The sequence below is a fragment of the Rattus rattus genome, chromosome 7 (genome assembly GCF_011064425.1).
Source record: "Rattus rattus isolate New Zealand chromosome 7, Rrattus_CSIRO_v1, whole genome shotgun sequence".
Classification (NCBI taxonomy): Eukaryota; Metazoa; Chordata; class Mammalia; order Rodentia; family Muridae; genus Rattus; species Rattus rattus.
Window position 1 is genome coordinate 24015897 of NC_046160.1, and position 20465 is coordinate 24036361.

A 20465-nucleotide genomic window follows, 5' to 3' on the forward strand; every position below is an offset into this window, starting at 1 on the left:
ACACACACACACACACACACACACATGAATTTTTTTTAATGAAAATAGAGATGGTCAGAAAAGGAAGAAATGAGAGTTAGAACAGGGAGACTAGAACTGACTTGATGTGCAAAAATTTAATAATATGAAAAAGGCTGATGAAACCAAAGGAAAGAAAGTCAGCGGCTGAAGGCAGCAACCTTCCAACCCCCAATAAAAATACCCACACTGCAGACTTCGGCACTAGAAGAACAGCTCCCCTTGCTTATATCTGGGCCTTGTGCCAGCCCTTGATGCACAAACCTACCCAGCTAAGTTCCGTCCTCAGAACCCATATAAAAGTGGAGGAAGAAAATGGATTCCACATGTGTGCCCTCTTACTTCCCCATGTGTGTCATGCTCTTACATATCACACACACACTCACTCGAACACACACTAAGTAACATGACCCCTGAGTCTTCTAGACATCGGTTTCTATGTTTAGATCGTTTTGTTAAAAGGAGACCTTGAGTAAATCACCCAATCTCTCTACTCCTTCCTCTCCATCTGTAGATGAAACAATCACAGGATTGTGTGGGGTTAAATGAGATGCAGCGCTTTGCTTGGAAACCTTTTGTTTTGTTTTGTTTTGTTTTGTTTATCTTGTTACTGTTTCTTTGGGGTTTTTTGTTTGTTTCATGCTGAGGATCAAACCCCAATGTCACAATAATGTTAGGCAAGAAGTCTACCACTGAGCTGTATCCCTTAATTTTTTTTTTCCATATTAACATCATTGTTTAAAAAAATGTAATCTAGAAGGACATTACTGTGGGCTTTGTTGCTGTCACTTTGTTGCTATGGTCATCCTTGTCACTGTTTTTGAGATACAGTGTCATGCATCTCAGAGTTATCTCAACTTACTGTGTAGCTAAGCTAGCCTACCTAGGCCTCCTGATCCTCCTACCTCCACCTCCGGAGTACAGAGATAACAAGCAGACATTATTATGCCTTACCAGCTAATTATTTAAATAATCATTGAGCTGGCAAAATGGTATGTCAGGTAGAGGCACTTTCTACTGAGTCTGAAGTTCAACCCCCCAGAAACTAACTCCTGAAAGTTTTTCTCTAACTATAAGCACACAGAAGCACACACAGGCACACACACATGCATACACACACACACACACACACACACACACACACACACACACACAAATGCAAACATGCCATCATGAGTGAATAAATTTAATTTTTTTTTTTTTTTTTTTTTAAAGACTTTTTAAAAAATGTCTTTTTCAACATAATTTAAAAGACTTTTTTTTTTTTTAAACTGCTATGTTTCTGTCATCTAGAAAAGGGAAAACATCAACATGCTTCAAACGTGGTGTGCTGGGGTTGGGGATTTAGCTCAGGGTAGAGCGCTTGCCTAGCGCAAGGCCCTGGGTTCGGTCCCCAGCTCCGGAAAAAAAAAAAAAAAAAAAAAAAAAAACGTGGAAGCTGTGCATAGTCGATGTCTGGATGAATCAGTCCAACAGAGCTATAGTGCATACTTCCGTGGTTCCAGTGAACCTGGCATGTTTATGGTGACATAAATTTCTTTTATGCCTAATGACTGCATAACCTAAGAAAAGTCATGCAAAACTTAAAATGTGACAGATTTATTTGATCATGAGAGCCCACGCTGCACGGACCTGTCTGTTCCCAAGGCTTGGGGCCCACTGTTCAGTGAACAGCTGTCAGCTCTTGCCCTGTTGGCTCCCGGTTCTTGGGAATAAGCAGTGGGTTATTTGCAGCTTTTCTGCAAATAACCACACCCCTTTCCTAGAGCCAGGGGCAGAGTGGAAGTAGAGAATATTGAAAGTCCTCATGTTACGTGCCAAGAGGGTCCAGCACTGCCAGCAGAATATCTGAAAGCAGCTATCACTATGTCCTAAACATCCCAGAAGAGCCCAGGCTCGATCTTGACCGTGTTTGTGCCCTCAGGGTTCCACAACCTTCTGTCATCTCTGAGTACTGCTGTCCACAGGGAAGATTTGCCCGGTGTTCCTAATAGCCAAATAAGGATAATATGTTCTTGTCATCAATGTCATTTTTCTATGTTGATCCACATTTACATTCGCTCCCACTCTGTGTGTGTGTGTGTGTGTGTATGTGGGGGGGGGAGGGGGGGAAGAGCTGTGCCACAGGGCACATGAGCAGGTCAGATGACAGCTTTGTAAAGTCAGCTGTCTCCTTTCAGTTTTACGTGTGTTCTGGGAACTGAACTCAGGTCATCAAGCTTGCAGAGCAATTAGAAAACTGAGCTATCTTGCTGGCTCTCCTGGCCTGTTTCTGTCCTAGCCAATTCCTGAGTCAAGTTCTCTGGGTTTTCAGTAAATCTAAGACCTTCCCAGTAACCTTTCAATAAGTGTATGAATTTCGTCCAAATGCCAAAGTCCGGTTGTGATACGGTGAGGCCTCCTGACGGGCTGACTTGTTCTGATGGAACTTTCAGAGGCCAGTGCTTTCTGTTCACATTCTTTTTTCCATTGTCTGCTACCTTGCCACTTGGACCTCCTTCACCCACCCCCCACCTTGAACTCTGCTCCTGTCTACCAGACTCTCCTCAAGGAAGGCCCATGTTGCTTCTATCCTCCTCCCTGCAGCTCACTGCCTTTCTCTGACCCTGATCGGGGCTCAGACACGTGTGCTTTCAGCCCGTCCTGACATCTTGACCTAATAACAGCAGGGGAGAGTCTCTTCAGGGTCACTAAAGGGCAAGGGGCACAGAAAGGCAGAAGGGAAGTACAACTTCTTATGTTTTACATTTTAATAATGCAAGTTTATTTACTGAGTTCCTGTGCTGCGTCAACATTGTACAGACATGACTCACAGGAATACTTTGGGGTAGGGCTGGAGAGATAGCTCATCGATTAGAAGTACTGGCTGTTCTTCCAGAGGACCTGGGTTCAGTTTCCAGCACTCATGTCAGCAGCTCACAACATCTGTGACTCTAGTGACAAGGGACCCATCACCTTCTTCTGGCCTCCTAGGCTACCTACTCACAAAAGAAGTGTAGATATCTTAAATACTTTGAAATGGAGATAATAATTTCATCATTTTTAGATGAGGAAACAAGAAGTTAAGGAGGATAAAATAAAGTAATGCTCAAACTTTCATGAAAGTCTTTGCTTGGGGGGACGAAGGGAGGGGGAGATGCCTTGAGTCTACAAGACTTTCACGCAATTGATGGCCTGAGTTTAATCCTCAGAGCTCAAAGTTGCCTTCTGATCTCACACTCCTGATATATACACATGTAGCTGCATGAACATGCGTGTGTGCGAACATGCACAAGTGTGAGTATGTGTGTGCACTTGTACTCATGTGTGCGTGTATGAGTGTGTTCATGTAAGTGTGTGCATGTGTGAGTGTGTGTATATATATAATACATAAATATAATATTCACACAGTAGTAATCAAAAGTCTTCTTTTAGATAATACATGGGTAGAAGGAGGGAGAGCAGAGTAAGGAGGAAGCAGGATTAGCCATGGGTTGGTATTCTTTCCAGACACTTAATGGACATTAGAAGATCATTGTGCTAAATGAAACTTTTGTCTATATTTGAATTTTTTCATAATTAAAAGGGCTAGGGATGTAGCTTGTTGGTAGAATATTTGCCTAATAAGCCTGAGATTGTGGGTTAAATTCTCAAGACCAGAAAAACAAAATTAATTAACCAAACTAAACTTTATAGTGCCAAGTAAATAAATCATATGAGGCCTCAGGCCTCCTAGCCTCAGCGTCTGCTCACTCAGCTTCTACTTGGGTTTTTCTAGCAAGGTCCCTAAAAAGACCTCACACTGGTAAGTGATGTTCAGAGTAATCCAGGGAGATCTGAAACCTGTAAACTAATTTCTGCTCTTCCTTTCCAGATTCATCATAGTCAGGCAGGACCCATACCAGGTGGGGGCTCGAGGGACAATGGCTTGGCGGTTGACGGCCCCCACAGCTCTTACAGAGGACCTCCGTTCTTTTCCCAGCACCCATACCACATGGCTCACAATCACCTGGAGCTCCGTCTCCAAGAGATCTGACTCCGTGGGCACCTGTCCTCACATGTACACATGCACTCACAGAAACACACAGCCATACATAAAATTAAAAACGAAAAAACTGGGGAGTGGTATCACACACCTTTAATTCCAGCACAGGGGAGGCAGAGGCAGGCTGATCTTGGTGAGTTTTCCTCCAGCCTGGTGTACAGAGCAAGTTCCAGGACTGCATAGAGAAATACTGTCTTAAAAACAAGTGAAAAGGGGGCTGGGGATTTAGCTCAGTGGTAGAGCGCTTACCTAGGAAGCGCAAGGCCCTGGGTTCGGTCCCCAGCTCCGAAAAAAAGAACCAAAAAAAAAAAAAAAACAAAAAAAAAAAAAACAAGAAAAAAAAAAAAAACAAGTGAAAAGTAAACAAAAAAGAAAGAAGTAACCGGGTGGGTGGTACGCTCTTTAATCTCAACACTCAGAAGGCAAAGGCAGGTAGATCTCTATGAGTCTGAAGCTAGTCTGGCCTATATAGTGAGTTTCAGCCAGGGATTCATAGATCTTGATGATAGATAGATAGACAGACAGACAGATGGACCAACTGCCCGACCAACTGACACATACATACATACATGATACATATATACACATACATACATACTAGATACATATATACACATACATACTAGATACATATATAGACATACATATATACATAATAGATACATAGGTGCATAGATACATAAATAAAATCTTTTTTTCTCCCAAATAAAAGCTATCTAGGTCGAAATGCCCTGGCAGAGCAGTGATAAAAAGCACTTTCACTTTTTCTACCTGGATTGGAGGAGGTGCAGACACAGCCAAGAGAGTACTTGGCAGAAGACGTTTTCTAAAAACACCCAGGCAACAGCTGTCCTTTCGCTGTCACCGGACCTGCCAGGCCCTGAGTCAGCACTACACTGCTTCCCAGCCTCCCCTGGGAGCTAGATTTGACTTGCCCTTTCCTGGCTGGGTTGAACAAGTTGGACCAGCCTGGCTCTGTCTTGTTCCAGAATCCTCCTCAGTGGACAGAACTGCTATATGATTCTGACCTAGGGTTCCCATATGTGTCCCTTTATCATCCAGAGCAATAACCTCATGCTTCAAGTTTTTGTCTTGACGAGGGTCTAAAACAGCTCTTCTCAATGTGTGGGTCTGGACCCCAATAGGGGTCCCATACTTACGAAGTAGCAAAAAAGCAATTTTTAATTGGGGGGTCACTAAAACATATGGGACTATATTAAAGAATCTAAATCAGCATTAGGAGGGTTGAGAACCACTGGTCTAGAAGATGACCAGCCAAAGCCAGGCCTGGTCACATTTAATCCCAGCGTTCAAGAGGCAGAGACTGGCGGGTCTCTGGGTTTGAGGCAAACCTGGTCTACAGAGTAAGTTCCAAGACAGCCAGAGCTACACAGAGAAATGAAGAAGAATAAAGAAGAGGAGGAAGAGGAAAGAGACAAAGAGAGACAGAGAAAGAGAAGAGGATTATCCAGGTCCTTGGAGACACAGACAGGTCTCTGAAAACAGTTCGTGGAGAGAAAGCCTGACCCAGCATCTCCTGCTATCTGCCAAAGTTTCCTTTCTCTGGACATCTCTGGAATCGACTTTAGGAGAAAAAAAAAAGAAGTAAATGTAAAATCACCCTCCAGGTGGGGAGACAGACCAGTTGTGCAGATATCTAGGACCAGAACTGGCTCTCCAGAACATACATTTAAAAAGCCTCATGTGGTGGCCTGCACTCTTAGAATTCCAACGTAGGGAAAGCAAAGATGGGTGCTCCTCGGGTTTGCTGGCAGGTTAACCCAGCTTAGCAAGTTCTAGGCCAGTGAGAGACCCTGTCTGAACAAAGGACATGGTACCGAGGAAGGATATGCTAGACTTCTACACTCATGTTCACACATGTGCACCTACACACACTCTAACACATACACACAGTAAACAAACAGATAAATAGAAAAAAGAACGAGAGAAATCCTCTTTTACAAAGAAAGAGTTCACCTTTAGGTTCAATTCTAGAAGAGATCTTAAAAAGGTTATATTTAGCCTCTGCATATGTGTGTGTGTGCCCAAGCACATCAGCTACAGTGTGCATGTAGAAGTAAGAGGAATTTGCAGGAGGAATTCTCTCCTTCCCCTTTGTGGGTCCTGGGGATTCCACTCAGGTGGTCAGGATTGGCAGCAAGCATTTTGTTGTTGTTGTTTTGTTTTGTTTTTTAAGTTCACTAAGCCACCTCTCCACCCCGCCATCAAATTCTTGCTTTGCTTCCAGTCAAAGTTTCTTGAAGCCCCCTCACTGTTTTCTTTCTTGGCTTCCAGCAGAAGGTGATTGACCTGTGCTCTCTAACACCCCCCGCCGCCCACCACACACACCTACAAACAGAGTACTCCATTTACACCCCAACCCATACATTCAAATTTTAAAGTATCTGTGACGGAGAAAGTTTACTAAAAGCTTCGTGGGAAAATGGAAACGAGGATTACATCATACACCACAGAGGGAAGCTTAATTAGGTCTCTCCATTTGACAAGTTAGACCTGTTCTCTCCTTCCTAAGGTCTTAGTAAGCATGGCTCAGGCTCTTCTCTCTACCTCTTCCCCTTCTCAGAGGAAAACACAAACAAACAATATGCAGTTGCTGATCAATAGGAAGACAGACATTTTCCACAAATTACACCTCTGGGTATCTGCATACAACAGAATGAACTTGGACTGTCCCAACTTCTGAAATTCACGTTTATATCAGACCATTCAGTTGTGGTCTCAGTGTATATTCTATTCAACAAACAAATACCAGTGGTTGCCTGAAAAGCAGCCATCTCCTCAGCATCCACTTCTGGTTCTGATGCTGGTGGTTGAACTGAGGCCTTTAAACCCTCTAAGAATGGCTTCTGAGCTTCTGACAGTTAGCCACATCCTGCACTAAATAGAAGCTTCCAAACCATTCCTGATGTCGCTGGTTTGTGTGTGCACGCATGTGCATGTTTGTGGGCATGTGCATTTGTATGTCTGTGTGTGTCTGTGTGTGTGTGAGTGTATGTGTGTGATGGTATGCGTGTGTCTGTGTGTGTATGTGTGTATGATGTATGTGTGTGTCTGTGTGTGTATGTGTGCATGTGTGCCTGTGTGTATGTCTGTGTGTGTCTTTGTGTGTATGTCTGTGTGTGTGTGCGTGTGTACATGTGCATGTGTGCATGTGTGTGATGGTCTATGTGATGGTCTGTGTGTGTGTCTGTGCATGTGTCTGTGTGTGTGTATGTGTGCGTGTATGTATCTATGTGTGTATCTCTGTCTGTGTGTCTGTGTGTCTGTGTGTGTGTGTGTGTGTGTGTGTGTGTGTGTGTGTGTGTGTGTGTGTGTGTGTGTGTGTGTGTGTGTGTGTGTGTGTGTGTGTGTGTGTGTGTGTGTTTGTGTGTGTGTGTCTTTGTGTGTATGTCTGTGTGTGTATGATGGTGTGTGTGATGGTCTGGGTGTGTAGCTGTGCCTGTGCATGTACGTGTGCATGTGTGTATGTGTGTGTGTCTTTGTGTGCATGTCTCTATGTGTATGTGTTTGTGTGCATGTGTGTGATGGTGTGTATGATGGTCTGTGTGTGTCTGTGTGTGCGTGCGTGTGTAGGTCTGTGTGTGTGTCTTTGTGTGTATGTCTGTGTGTATGATGGTGTGTGTGATGGTCTGTGTATGACTGTGCATGTGCGTAAATGTGTGTGTGTGTCTGTGTCTGTGTGTGTCTGTGGTGTGTGTGTGCCTGAGAAGAGGACTCACTGTGTAAACCTGGTTGGTTTAGACCTGGTTGGTTTAAAGTTACTATGTAGATCAGGTTGGTCTGGAATTTGCTGATTCTCCTGCCTCTGCCTCCCAGCGTCCTGCTACACCTCCTACTCTGAAACATGCATAGTCCCCTTCTAAAGGTTTGTTTTTGTTTTTGTTTTCCCTTGACCTCCTGGAATACAAGCAAGGGTCTTTCTTTTTTTCTTGTCTTTCTTTTTCTTTCTTTTTCAGATTATTTTATGTGTATGAATGTTTTGCCAGCATGTATGTATATCACATGTATGTGTGGTGCCTGTGGAGATTAGCAGTGGGCATCAGATACCCTGGAACCCAGGGGACAGACGGTTGGAAGACACTGTGTGAGTGCTGGAAACTGAACCCAGGTCCTCTGTAAGAGCAACAAGTGCTCTTAACAGATGAGCCAAGAGTTGGGGATTTAGCTCAGTGGTAGAGCGCTTGCCTAGGAAGCACAAGGCCCTGGGTTCGGTCCCCAGCTCCAGAAAAAAAAAAAAGGAACCAAAAAAATAATAATAATAATAACAGCTGAGCCAACTCCCCAACTCCTTCTCTCCCCGCCCCCTCAACTCTTCATTTTCTAAAGATAGAAGCGCTGAGGTACAGCGACTGAGGAACTTTTCATCCCCGATAGCCGGAGGTCTTCATCAAACATCTAGGATGGCTTATCTGTAGGACGTGTGAAACTGACAGAAGTCTCTTTGAGAAGCACCAGTGGGAAACCATAACCACGAGGGACACTGTGTGATGTTGGACACTGTAACAGAGACCGAAAGGACTGAATCGCTGGGACCAATAAGCAGCACTAGGAAGGCAGAAGACAAAATGTCAGTGTGTCTCCCACAGAGACAGGAGGAGACGCCAGCACTGGGCGAGGCAGAGTCCTGTTTGGCAAGGGACATCTGTCCTCGTGTAGGAAAGCATGACTCATCTGGGTGCCACAGCGTAGCACCACGATCTCTGAAGATCTCCCAAGTCTTTCAGCCCAACTCAGCATTTACCCAGGGACCCTTGGATCTGCATCAGGCTTCTGAAGTACAGCTTCCCAGGGCAAAGAATGTGTGGCCCAGCATTTCTCTGGGCCTATTGTCAATTACAGTTTCCAGGATGAATGAATAGTGCTGTGTCTGCTTTCTCCGAAAACGGTTATTGAGTGCTCACTACATGAGAGGCGTCGGTCAGAGCCCTTTGAACACGGCCAAATATGACCTCTGACCTCACAGAGTGTGTGTAGTGTCCATGGGGGTGACAAATAGCAGAAATGGTAAAAAAAATAAAATAAAAAATAAATAAAAAAACAAAAAAATAGCTCATTTCAAACTGTAACATCCTTACCTAAGGTTGCTGAACTCCTGAGCACAGGTCTTGCTGTACAGCTGGTCAGGAGATCCTCCTAGGTCCAGCTTACCAGGATGAATGAAGACGCTGTAGCCTACAGCTACAGGCACAAGGATCCAAATTCAAACATCCAGCACCTATATAAAAATGAATGCAGCTGTGGCTGTCTAAGACTGTGACCCCAGTGCTGTAGGGGACAGAGGCAGGAGGAATATCAATGGGTTCCTGGCCCCAGGCTAGCTCTAGGCTCAGTGAGAGGCCCTGTCTCATAGGAATAAGGTAGAAAGTGATACAGTAGGATAGTCAATGCTCTCCTCTGGCATCTGTGTTTGCAAGTGAGAATACAGACACACATGCATATACCCTCACACACACGACATTTAAAAAATTGTTTTCCCGCTCTTACACTCTCTCACTCTTCTTCTCCTGCCCTCTTCATCCCTGTTCCTTCTCTCCCCTTCTGCCCCCTCCCCCCCGAATGTGCCCCTGGCCAGCCTCCTTTCCTCTCCTCTCCTCTTCTTCTCTCATTAAACCTCTCCACGTGGAGGGGAAAATGTTTTCCTGTGTGACAGGCATAGTATTAGATGCCTAAAGCATGAAGCAGGAGAATTGATCATTTGAGGCCAGCCTGGACTACATAGCAAGATTCTGTCTCAAAAGCTCCTCTTCAGCACTGTTAAGATGGCTCATCAGGGGGTTGGGGATTTAACTCAGGGGTAGAGCGCTTGCCCAGAAAGCAAAAGGCCCTGGGTTCGGTCCCCAGCTCCAAAAAAAAAAAAAAAAGAAAGAAAAAGATGGCTCATCAGGTAAGGGCACTGCCACCAAGTCTAACGACCCAGGTTTCATCCCCAGAGCCCACACTACAGAGGAAGATGTTTAAATTGAGAATTAAAAATAAAGAATTCATTAAAACGTCTCACTCTGTAGCCCAGTACTAGGCGAGAACTCACTATGGGCCCAGGCTATCGCCCATTCTTCAGTAATCCCACTGCCTCAGGCCGAGAGCTGGGATTAGAGGTATGAGCTACCGCACCTGGCAAATTGAGGGTTGTTCGGTGTTCATTTGCCTGCTCATACACGTGTGGAGGGTACAGGTTGACTTCAAGTCTTCTTCTTCCTCTTCTTCCTCTTCTCTCTGTCTTCATCTTTTTCAAGATTTATTTATTTTATATAACTACGCTGTAGCTGTCTTCAGACACACCAGAAGAGGGCATCAGATCTCATGACAGATGGTTGTGAGCCACCATGTCTTGCTGGGATTTGAACCCAGGCCCTCTGGAGCAGTCAGTGCTCTTAACCACTGAGCCATCTCTCCAGCCCTCAAGACCTCATCTTAGGTTTTTAAGACAGGGTTTCTCACTGGACCTGGACTTGGCCATTCGGCTAGAACGGCTGGCCATCAAGCCCTGGGAATCCACATCTCTTCCTCTCTCTTGCCCTAGCTCTGGAATTAGCACTGGGGATCCAAACTCATCTCCCCATGCTGTCACAGCAAGCATTTTGCTACCCACCAAAGCCATATTTTAGGCCCTGGTAGTTGAGTTGCTCTTTTGTTTGTTTTGTTTGTTTAAGTAACGTCTAAAGACACACGCCTACAATCTCACTACTCGGGAGACTGTGTCAGAAGGAATACAAGTTCAAGGACAGGCTAGGGAATAAGACTCTGCCTACCCCAACCCCCAAAGAAATAAGGGCTGGGATGTAGCTCAGTTAGCAGAGGGCTTTCCTATCAGCACAGAGCCCTGATTCCTCTCCCCAGAAACACATAAGCTGCTTGTGGTCTAGCATGCCTGTATTCCCATGCCTGGGAGAGAGAAGCTGCCGGCCTAAGAGTTGAAGGTCGTTCTCTGGTACATAGCGAGTGTGAGACCAGCCTGGCTAGATGAGACTGTTTCAGAAGATAGATAACTCACATTGTTCTTTTACCTACAAAGATAACAAATTTGAAACTTTGGAAACTACAGATTACAAGAAAAACCATGTTTAGAGCCACTCCTAAAGCCAAAGTTGACAGCAGTTTAGGGCTGTGATGGTGCCGTCTCTTTGCGACTTGAGGCTTTGCAGAACAAAAGCTGGAGCGTGCAGGCGGGGAAGGTATGGCAATTGTTCTAAGGTTGTCTTTAGAAAGCAGACACAATAGGTGAAGGCAGGAGTTTGCCTTTGGTTTGCTCACAGAAAAGTCACTGACACCAGCCAGTACATGCACATAGTAATTGCCCAACATGCATTTGTTCATTGAATAGGGGGGGAAGAGGTAATGGAGCTGGGTGTGGTGTCCTGTGCTTATGACTTCAGCCTTTGGGAGGTGGCTGAAGGAGGGTTGGAAATTCAAGGTCCTCTTGGGCTATATAGCAAGTTTGAGGTCAGTCAGCGCCACAGAGTGAGTTCTTTTCTACCCTCAGCTATCTGGACTCAAAAGAAACAAAGAAAGGCGAGATACATAATAAATGAACAAAGCCTGGAAATGCAACGTAGTTGGTAGAGCGCTTGCCTAGCATTTATGAAGCCCTGGGTTCTAGCCCCAGCGTTGCATAAACCAAGAGTACAGCACTCACCTGTGATCCCTGCACTTGGCAGGTGGAAGCAAAGGATAAGTGAGTTTAAGGCCAGCCTGGGCTACAGGAAAGCTTGTCTTAAAAACCAAAACAAGGGGTTGGGGATTTAGCTCAGCGGTAGAGCACTTACCTAGCAAGCGCAAGGCCCTGGGTTCGGTCCCCAGCTCCGAAAAAAAGAAAAAGGAAAAAAGAAAAAAGAAAAAAGAAAAAAGAAAAACAAAACAAAACAAAACGGAGTCATGGAAACGGCCCAGTGAGTAAAGGAGCTTGCGACTGAGCCTGATTACCATCCCAGGATGGATATGGTAGAAGGAAAGAGTAAGCTCTGGAAAGTTGTCCTCTGATTTACACACATACACACACACACACACACACACACACACACACACACACACTCACGTACATACACTCTCACACATAAATTCTCACACACATACACACATAAACTCACTCACACACATACACTCTCACACATAAACTCTCACATACATAAACTCACACACACACACAAACTCTAACAAACTCTAACACACACTCACACACATACACTCTCACACACACACTCACACACGCACACACATGCACACACACTCATACACAAACTCTCACACACGCTCATATACACACACTTACACACACACACATACAGACACTCACACTCACATACTCACACACACATACACAGACACACACTCATTTATACACACTCTTACACACACCCATATACATACACATGCACACACACTCACACACACACATGCACACACACAGACAGGCACACATTTTCTTCCAAAAGTTTCCTTGTCATGTATTTGGTCATAGTGAGAAGGAAGATAACACACACATATACACACACACATGCACACACACACACAACTAAATAACTAAATGTAAAAGTAGTTTTTTCAAAAATCAAACCAACCAAACGACAAACCAACAGATCAGTGTTTTCCTCCCTCCTTTTTTCCCTCCTCCATCCCTCCCTCCGTCTCTCTGTCCTTTCCTCCCTTTCTTCTATCCTTCCTTTTTTAATTCTTTCTTCCTTTCTTCTCACTAGGACTATAAACAAATACTCTAACACTAAGCCTCACTCCCACCCCAAAGCTGAGCCTTTGACTCTACAGCACATGTGGGGTTTGTCAGGCACTTACCTCCTGTGTCTGCAGAATGGGTACATTCGCAAGTCCTTTCCAGGGTCTAATGTTGTCAGTGGTGTTTTATCTTCCTATCTAATGCATTAGACTCGCTGAGACTGGGATTAGGAAAATCTGCATTTTAGAATCTGTCTTCCTGGAAGTGATATCAGTTACTTATCTCATCACTGTGACAATAAGCATGCCACGAAGTAATTTAAGGAAAGAATAGCAACTTCTTTGTTTATTTGTCTGTTCTCTCTCTCTCTCTCTCTCTCTCTCTCTCTCTCTCTCTCTCTCTCTCTCTCTCTTTGAAACAGGGTTTCTCTAATAGCCCTGGCTGTCCTAAAATTCACAACGTAAATCATGCTGGGTAGACTTCATAGAGATCTATATGCTTCTGCCTCCTAATTCCTGGGATTAAAGGCATGTGCCACCATGCCTGGCAGGAGAAGATAATTTCTAACACCCACATTTCTCTATTCAATCTCCATAGTCAGCTCTCCTAGGAAGCTAGGGGAACAGTGCCACAATAGTGGGCTCACACTGGCTACTGGGTTGTGTGCAGAGAACTGGAACATGACTATGGCTTCCTATGCTAGGACCCTGGAGTATTTCTTTGGCTAAGTGTGCTAAGCATGGAGCCCAAGACATTACACAAGCTAGGCAGGTGCCTGCCGCTGGGAGCTATATCCCCAGCCTGCCTAGCCTTCCTCTTTTAAGATTTCTTTTTTTTCATAATAAAAATATAATAAAAGGATTCATTTATATTTATTTTATGTGTGTAAGTGTTTTGCCTGCATGTCTGTATGTATATCATGTGTGTGCCCAGTGCCCTCACAGGTCAGAGGGTCTCTTGGAACTAGCATTACAGACAGTTATGAGCTGCCACGTGGATGGGAAAGAAACTCTGTGAGAGCAACGAGTGAGCTAAACCACCAAACCCCTCTTCCCTTTTCATAAATGCAATATTCAAGCACGATTTAGCCAAGTGACAGGTAAAAGTCACGTACGTTAAAAGAAAAATGTCCTCAGCTTGCCAATTGCCAGGGTGACTGCTGCCACACTCCTGCCACAAAGTCAGCCGCTGCCACCGTGCTTTTCCCACTGTGAGGGGTTCTACTCTCCAACAGGGACCACAAGAAAGCCTTTCTTCCATAAGTGTCCTTGTCATGTATTTGGTCACAGTGAGAAGGAAGATAACAAAAACAATGAGGTGTGTGTGTGTGTGTGTGTGTGTGTGTGTGTGTGTGTGTGCGTGTGGTGTGGTGTGGTGTAGTGTGGTGTACATGTTTGGTGTGATGTATATGTGCATGGGTGGTGTGTGTGTATATGTGTATGTGGTGTGTGTATGTATGTGTGATGTGTGAGTGGTTTGTGTATATATATGTGTGTGTGTGTGTGTTTGTGTCTGTGTGTGTGTAGTATGTATATGATGTGTGTGTGAGGTATGTGTGTGAGGTGTCTGTGTGTGTGGTGTGTGTATACATGTATATAGTATGTGTATGGTGTGTGTGAGGTATGTGTGTGAGGTGTCTATGTATGTGTGTGTGAGATATGTGTGTGAGGCATCTATGTGTGTATGGTGTGTATGTATATATATGTGTGTGTGAGAGAGAGGTATCTGTGTGAGGTGTCTATGTGTACATGGTGTGTGTATATATGTGAGTGTGTGTGTATGGTGTGTGTGTGTGTGAGGTTTCTATGTGTGAGGTGTCTGTGTGTATATGTGGGGTGTGTGTGTGTGTGTGTGTGTGTGTGTGTGTGTGTGGTGTAGCCCACAGTAATTGTCCACCCGTATATTCCCACTAGCAGTGACTGTATGCACTTGTTCCACGTTTGTCCTTCTCATTTTGTTCTGTTTCACTGTGTCATTTCATCCATCCCAATGGATTTCAATAATGTTGCCTTTAGAACACGCCCCGGAAACCATAATCAAGTTACTAAGTTAACAACACTGCCATATGCACATTTTCAAAAATATCCAAGTTCCATATGCATGCTCACTGTCAGTCAGCTTTCTGTTACTATGACAAAACAACTTGAGATAATGAGCTTATAAATTGGAAAGGTTTATTTTATCTCACCATTTCATGAGTTTCCGTCCATATACACTTGGCCCCAGGGTTTCAGGCCTCTGGCAGCCAGCATAGTATACATAAGGCAGGAGTGTGTGTCACTGGAGACCTGGGGACCTCATGGTGGCTAGAAGATAAATAGAAAGAGATGAAGAGATCATATCCCCGAGTATTCCATACATGGACCTTGGAGGGTAGGGCATAGACAACCAGTCTATCATATTCAACAGCATCATATTTGAGCAGAATTTCAAAACAAAGTGTTCCACCATGAACCAGGTAAATAGGTAGTGGGAAGGGAGGCAGACAAGAGTGTTTGTGGCAGAGAGAATACTATATGCAAAGGAAGTCACCAAAGAGCTATGGGTACACCTTAGGGTTGCTAGTCACTCCTTTGTCTATTGGAAGGCATCTCACAGAGCTGTGTAGTGCACAGCCTTTGAAGCCACACGCAGCAGACACGGCATGCTCAAAATGATGAGAACACCGCTGGGGCCAGAAGTCGGGGTCAGTAGGGTAAGGAATGAGAGAAGCCATGTCCAGGTGTGGAACAACGGGTCTGATTCAGGCTTGTCAGAGGACCGTGGAACTTCACCTGGCCCCTCGGCCTCCCTTACTCTGTGAGGAACTGTAGATGCTTCCTCCTCCAGCATCCCTCAGCCTTCCCAGTCAATCAGACTGCTGCTGAACGGGGGCTAAGGTGAGAGCCAAACCAGAAGGAGGAACGCTAAGCACGCCTTAACTTGTCTTGCCCCACAGCTCTGGCCTCAACAAGTGCAGGAGCCAACACCCCGGCCCTGCCTCTCTTCACCTTCCTTTCTTGCCTGCAGCCTTGGCACCCTCCACCAGCTGGGAAAACTGGGTAAACTGGGATGGGAAGCCGCACCCCAAGTAATTAATCCCTGGGCTCATCATCGAGGCTTCTGAGGGCACACGAAAATGAAAGACAAACGCCAGCCTCCTGAGTGCCTACCCCACAGCCCACGGGTGTGAAGGGTGTCCCTGTGAGGAAATCCTTTGAGGAGGCACTGTGGGCCCCTAAGTCTGCAGGAAGTTTGTGGAGATCTGTGTCTTATACTCCCGTGAAAGACATCCAGTGAACTGGGAATCGTGACACACGTCTGTCATCTCAGCACCTGGGAGGTGGTAGGAGGATCAGGACAGTGGTACGAATGGCGAGTTTCAGGTGTGTCTGAGATACGTGAAACCCTATCTTTTTTAAAAAGGAAAGTAACTAATGGTTGAAGTAAAGCCTCCCTCTTGGGCCAGGAAGAACCATGCACTGCCTGTCTGAGGAGGCATAGACCCTTCTAGAATCTGCAGCTCCCCTTCAAGCTCTGCACTGAGGCTGCTCACAGGGGCCCGTGCCAGCATTCAGGAGGTTGAGTAAAGAGATGAGGATTGAGAGGCTACCCTTGGCTTCAGACTGAGAGCTTCTCTCAATGAGAAGAGGAAGAAAAAAAGGAGGGACCAAAAAGGGAAAAGGAGGGAGGGGATGGAGGAGGAGGCAAACAGAAGCCATGTTCCTTAAAGTAGAAGCCAGGCTACAGATCTGCAGAGGGAGACACAGGAAGAATCTCTACTGGCTCGGGCTACCAAGGGAGTAGTTCTGAAAAAGTGGGTGTCACCCCCTAGAGAAGATGACAAAAGCTAGGGCAAGGACTGGGAACCTAGCTCCAGGAACCCGGGACTAGAGCATCCTTTTTTGGTAGAGAGCCCAAGTCAGCATGAGCCTTGTGATCGATCATGGGACTGTGTCAGTTTCTCTGAGCCTGGGAACTTTTGCTACCTTTGTTTTTGTCCTGATTAGGAAGATCACTTTAAATCCAGCGCCAGAAGGCAGGTACAGTGCTGCACACCTCTGGTCTCAGCCCTTAGGAGACTGACAGAGAAGGATTGTCTATAGGCTATACAGCCAACACCAGGCCCGCCAGGGCTCCAAAGCAAGACCGGTCTCAAAATCCCAGGTCGATATAAAATAATCAATCAGTGGGAGAGATGGCTGACTGGGAGGTTAAGAGCACTTGCTGTTGATCTGTGAGGAGCAAAGTCTGGATCGCAGCACTTAAAATAGGCCAGTGATGTGGGCCTGTCACCCTAGCTGTAAAGGGGACAGAGACAGAAGGATCATTGGGGTTTTCTGCCTTCTAGTCTCGGTAAGATTTTAAAACAACAGAAGTTCTGGGAGGGGCCCTGTCTCAAAGGAATAGCAGAGTGATGAAGGAAAACACCCAATGTCTGGGTGCACTCTCTCCCTCCCTCCCTCCCTACACACACACACACACACACACACACACACACACACACACACACACACACACAGCTCACTGGGAACCAGACTTTATCTAGCATGTGGGGGCCTCATGGGCACCTGGGTATCCAACCTCTCTGCCTTTGGTCTGGCTGGAGTCTGCTCTGGTGATTCAGGTTTATTTTCGTTTTGACTCAAAACCAACAGCTTCTTAGGAGCTTCAGGTGGATTTCTCTCTCTCTCTTTCTCTTTCTCTCTCTCTCTCTCTCTCTCTCTCTCTCTCTCTCTCTCTCTCTCTCTCTCTCTCTCTCATCTCCTTAGCTAGTTAGTTGGTAAGTGAGCAGCCTCATTTTTTTGTTTGTTTCTTCATTTATTTTTTTTTTGGAGACAGGGATTCTCTGTGTAGCCCTGGCTGTCCTGGGACTCACTCTGTAGACTTGATTGGCCTTGAACTCAGAGATCCCCCACCCCCACCCCTGTCTCTGACTCCTGAGTGTGTGTGAGTGTGTGTATATGTGAGTGTGTGTGTTTGTGTGTGTATGAGTGTGTGTGAGTGTGTGTGAGTGTATGTGTGTGTGTGTATGTGTGTGTGTGAGTGTGTGTGAGTGTGTGTGTGTGTGTGAGTGTGTGTGTGTATGTGTGTGTGTGAGTGTGTGTGTATGTGTGAGTGTGTGTGTGTGAGTGTGTGTGTGTGTGTATATGTGTGTATGTGTGAGTGTATATGTGTGAGTGTGTGTGTGTGTGTGTGTGTGTGTGTGTGTGTGTGACTTTGGAAGAATAAGCAAAGGGAGCTGTAGACAGAGGAAAGAAGACAAATGAGTCGGCTCCACTTTCATCTCCGCTGAACCTTAACCCCCAGCCCTGGCCTCTCTTGGTCTTCCTAGAAGTCTTGAGTCTTTGGCACCAGTATTGCCACTGGGATGGAAGGGAGAGCTGGGGGTGTCCGCTTGATTTTGCTTACTTAACATCCGCTCTCCTTCTGCTGCAATTAGAGCCCCGGTTTTTCTTAGGGAAAACTCTCTGTCCCTTCTCACACCGCCAGGAGTCTGGCACTACACCAAAGTGGATATATCCAATCTGTCCCAACACTGGCTCCCAAGGTCTAGAGATGGGAGTGTGATCTACCGGACCATTGCCAGAAACAATTAGGGACAAGCATGAGGCCAACACGGAGGAAAGCAGAGACAAGAGACCATTTCCTGGTGACACCTTTTGGGTCCTGGATATAGCTGTACCTGAAGCTAGGCTTGCCCTAAGGTGTTTTCAGAAGTGAGTCAATACATATCTTTCTTTCTTTAAGCTGGCTTAAATATGGTTTCTGTTGCTTGCTACCAGAAGAGCTCAACAAACTCAGGAAGTTTAATCGTGGGGCTAGGCAGTCTTTGAGAGGTGAAGCTCTCGCCTGACTTGGCTAAGGCCTTAGGTTCAGTGTTTTAATCTGATGGATAAAAGACTGGAGAACAGGCTTTGTGTTTCTCTTCCCATGCCATTGATGAAGTACAAAGATAGAGAGGAGGCAGAGTGAGAGAGGCAGTGTGGAAGATAGACCAGCCTGAAAGACCTGCTAGGAAAGAGGAGTGGGAACCAGGGAGCGTCAGCAAGTTCTTGAGCAATTTAAAAGAAGTATTTTAAAAGAGAAGGTGGGGCAGGCTGGGGTTGTAGTTCATCGGTAAAGCACTCTGCCTAGTGTGATGGTTTAGTAATTGTCAACTTGACAGGGTCTAGAGTCACGGGAAAGGACCTCTAGGTATGCCGTGGGGAGGGGGGGAGTCCTCGTGATTGCATTCACTGAGATGAGGATAGCTTTGTCCACTGTGGGTGGTGCCATTCCCTGCTGGGATCCTAGACTGAACTACTGGACAAATGGAACTTAGCATCAGCAAGTATTTGTCATTTTCTGCCTTCAGATTGTGAAAGCGAAATTACGGCTGCTTCAAGCTCCTGCGGCCTGGAATTTCCCGCCACGGTGGGTTGGACCTTTGAACTAAGAGACGGAATAAACCCGTTTCTCTTAGGTTGTTTAGGTCAGGGTATTCCGGGCAGTCCTCCCCCTCCCCACACACACATTAACAGGCAAAGAAACTAAGGCATGAGGACTTGGGTCTCATCTTTTTTTTTTTTTTAACAGATTGAAAAACAGAGAACAGGGCTGTAGAGATGGCTCAGGGGGTAAAGATGCTTGCTGACCACTGAGTGCAATCTCATACACATTCACATACTCACATTTACTTATTCACACACTCACACACACATTTACACACACACTCAACTCACATCCTACTCACATTTACACACTCACACACGTCCACACACTCACACTTACACCCTCCCACACACTCGTGCACACTTACACACTTGAGGCAAAAAAAGCAAAAAAAAAAATTATAAAAAAGACAAAAAGGATACTGAATATGGCAATACAGTTACAACATCTGGGCTCAAAAATTTCTTGATTTCCCAAGTCTGTAATCCCAACATTTGTGAGATAAAGAGGGAGGCAAGAGGATCAGGACTCCAAAGCCAGCTTTGGTCACATAACAGTATCGGGGCCATCTTGACTGTTTCTCAGAAGGACAGGGTGGAGAGATGGCTCAGCACTTAACAGTATTTACTGCTCTCGAGGACAGGCATCCACATGGTGGCTGATGACACCTGTTAACTCCAGTCCAGGGGTTCTAGTGCGCTCTTCTTGCTTGTTGGGCACCAAACACACACACACACACACACACACACACACACAAACACATACACACACACATACAAACACACATACACACACACACACACACACACACACACACACACACACACACACACAAACACACAAACATCCAGACACAGAGAATGAAAATAAATCTTTTTCAAAATGCGGGTAAGGGTGGGGCTGTAGCTCAGTTGGGAGAATGTTTGCCCCACAAACATGAAGCTCTGGGTTCCATCCTCTGTACACCAAGCCACACAAAGGCTTGACGGCTTGTAATTCCTGCACGGAGGAAGGGGCAGCGTTAGGATAAAAAGTTCAAGGCCACCTTCAGTTGCATAGTGAATTGGAGATCTGAGACCCTGTCTCAGAAACAAAGCAAGAAAGAACACCCAGCAGCCAGGGTTGTAGCTCAGTGCTTGTTTAACATGCATGAGGCTCTGAACTCCTCCCCTATCGAGTCTAACCCGGGCCATGGCACATTCCTATAATTCTAGCCTCCGAGGTATAGGTAAGGAGGGAAGATCAGAAGTTTAAAGTCATCCTCAGCTACATAGAGAGTTCAAGACCTGCCTGGACTGCAAGAGATCCTATCTCAAAAAACAA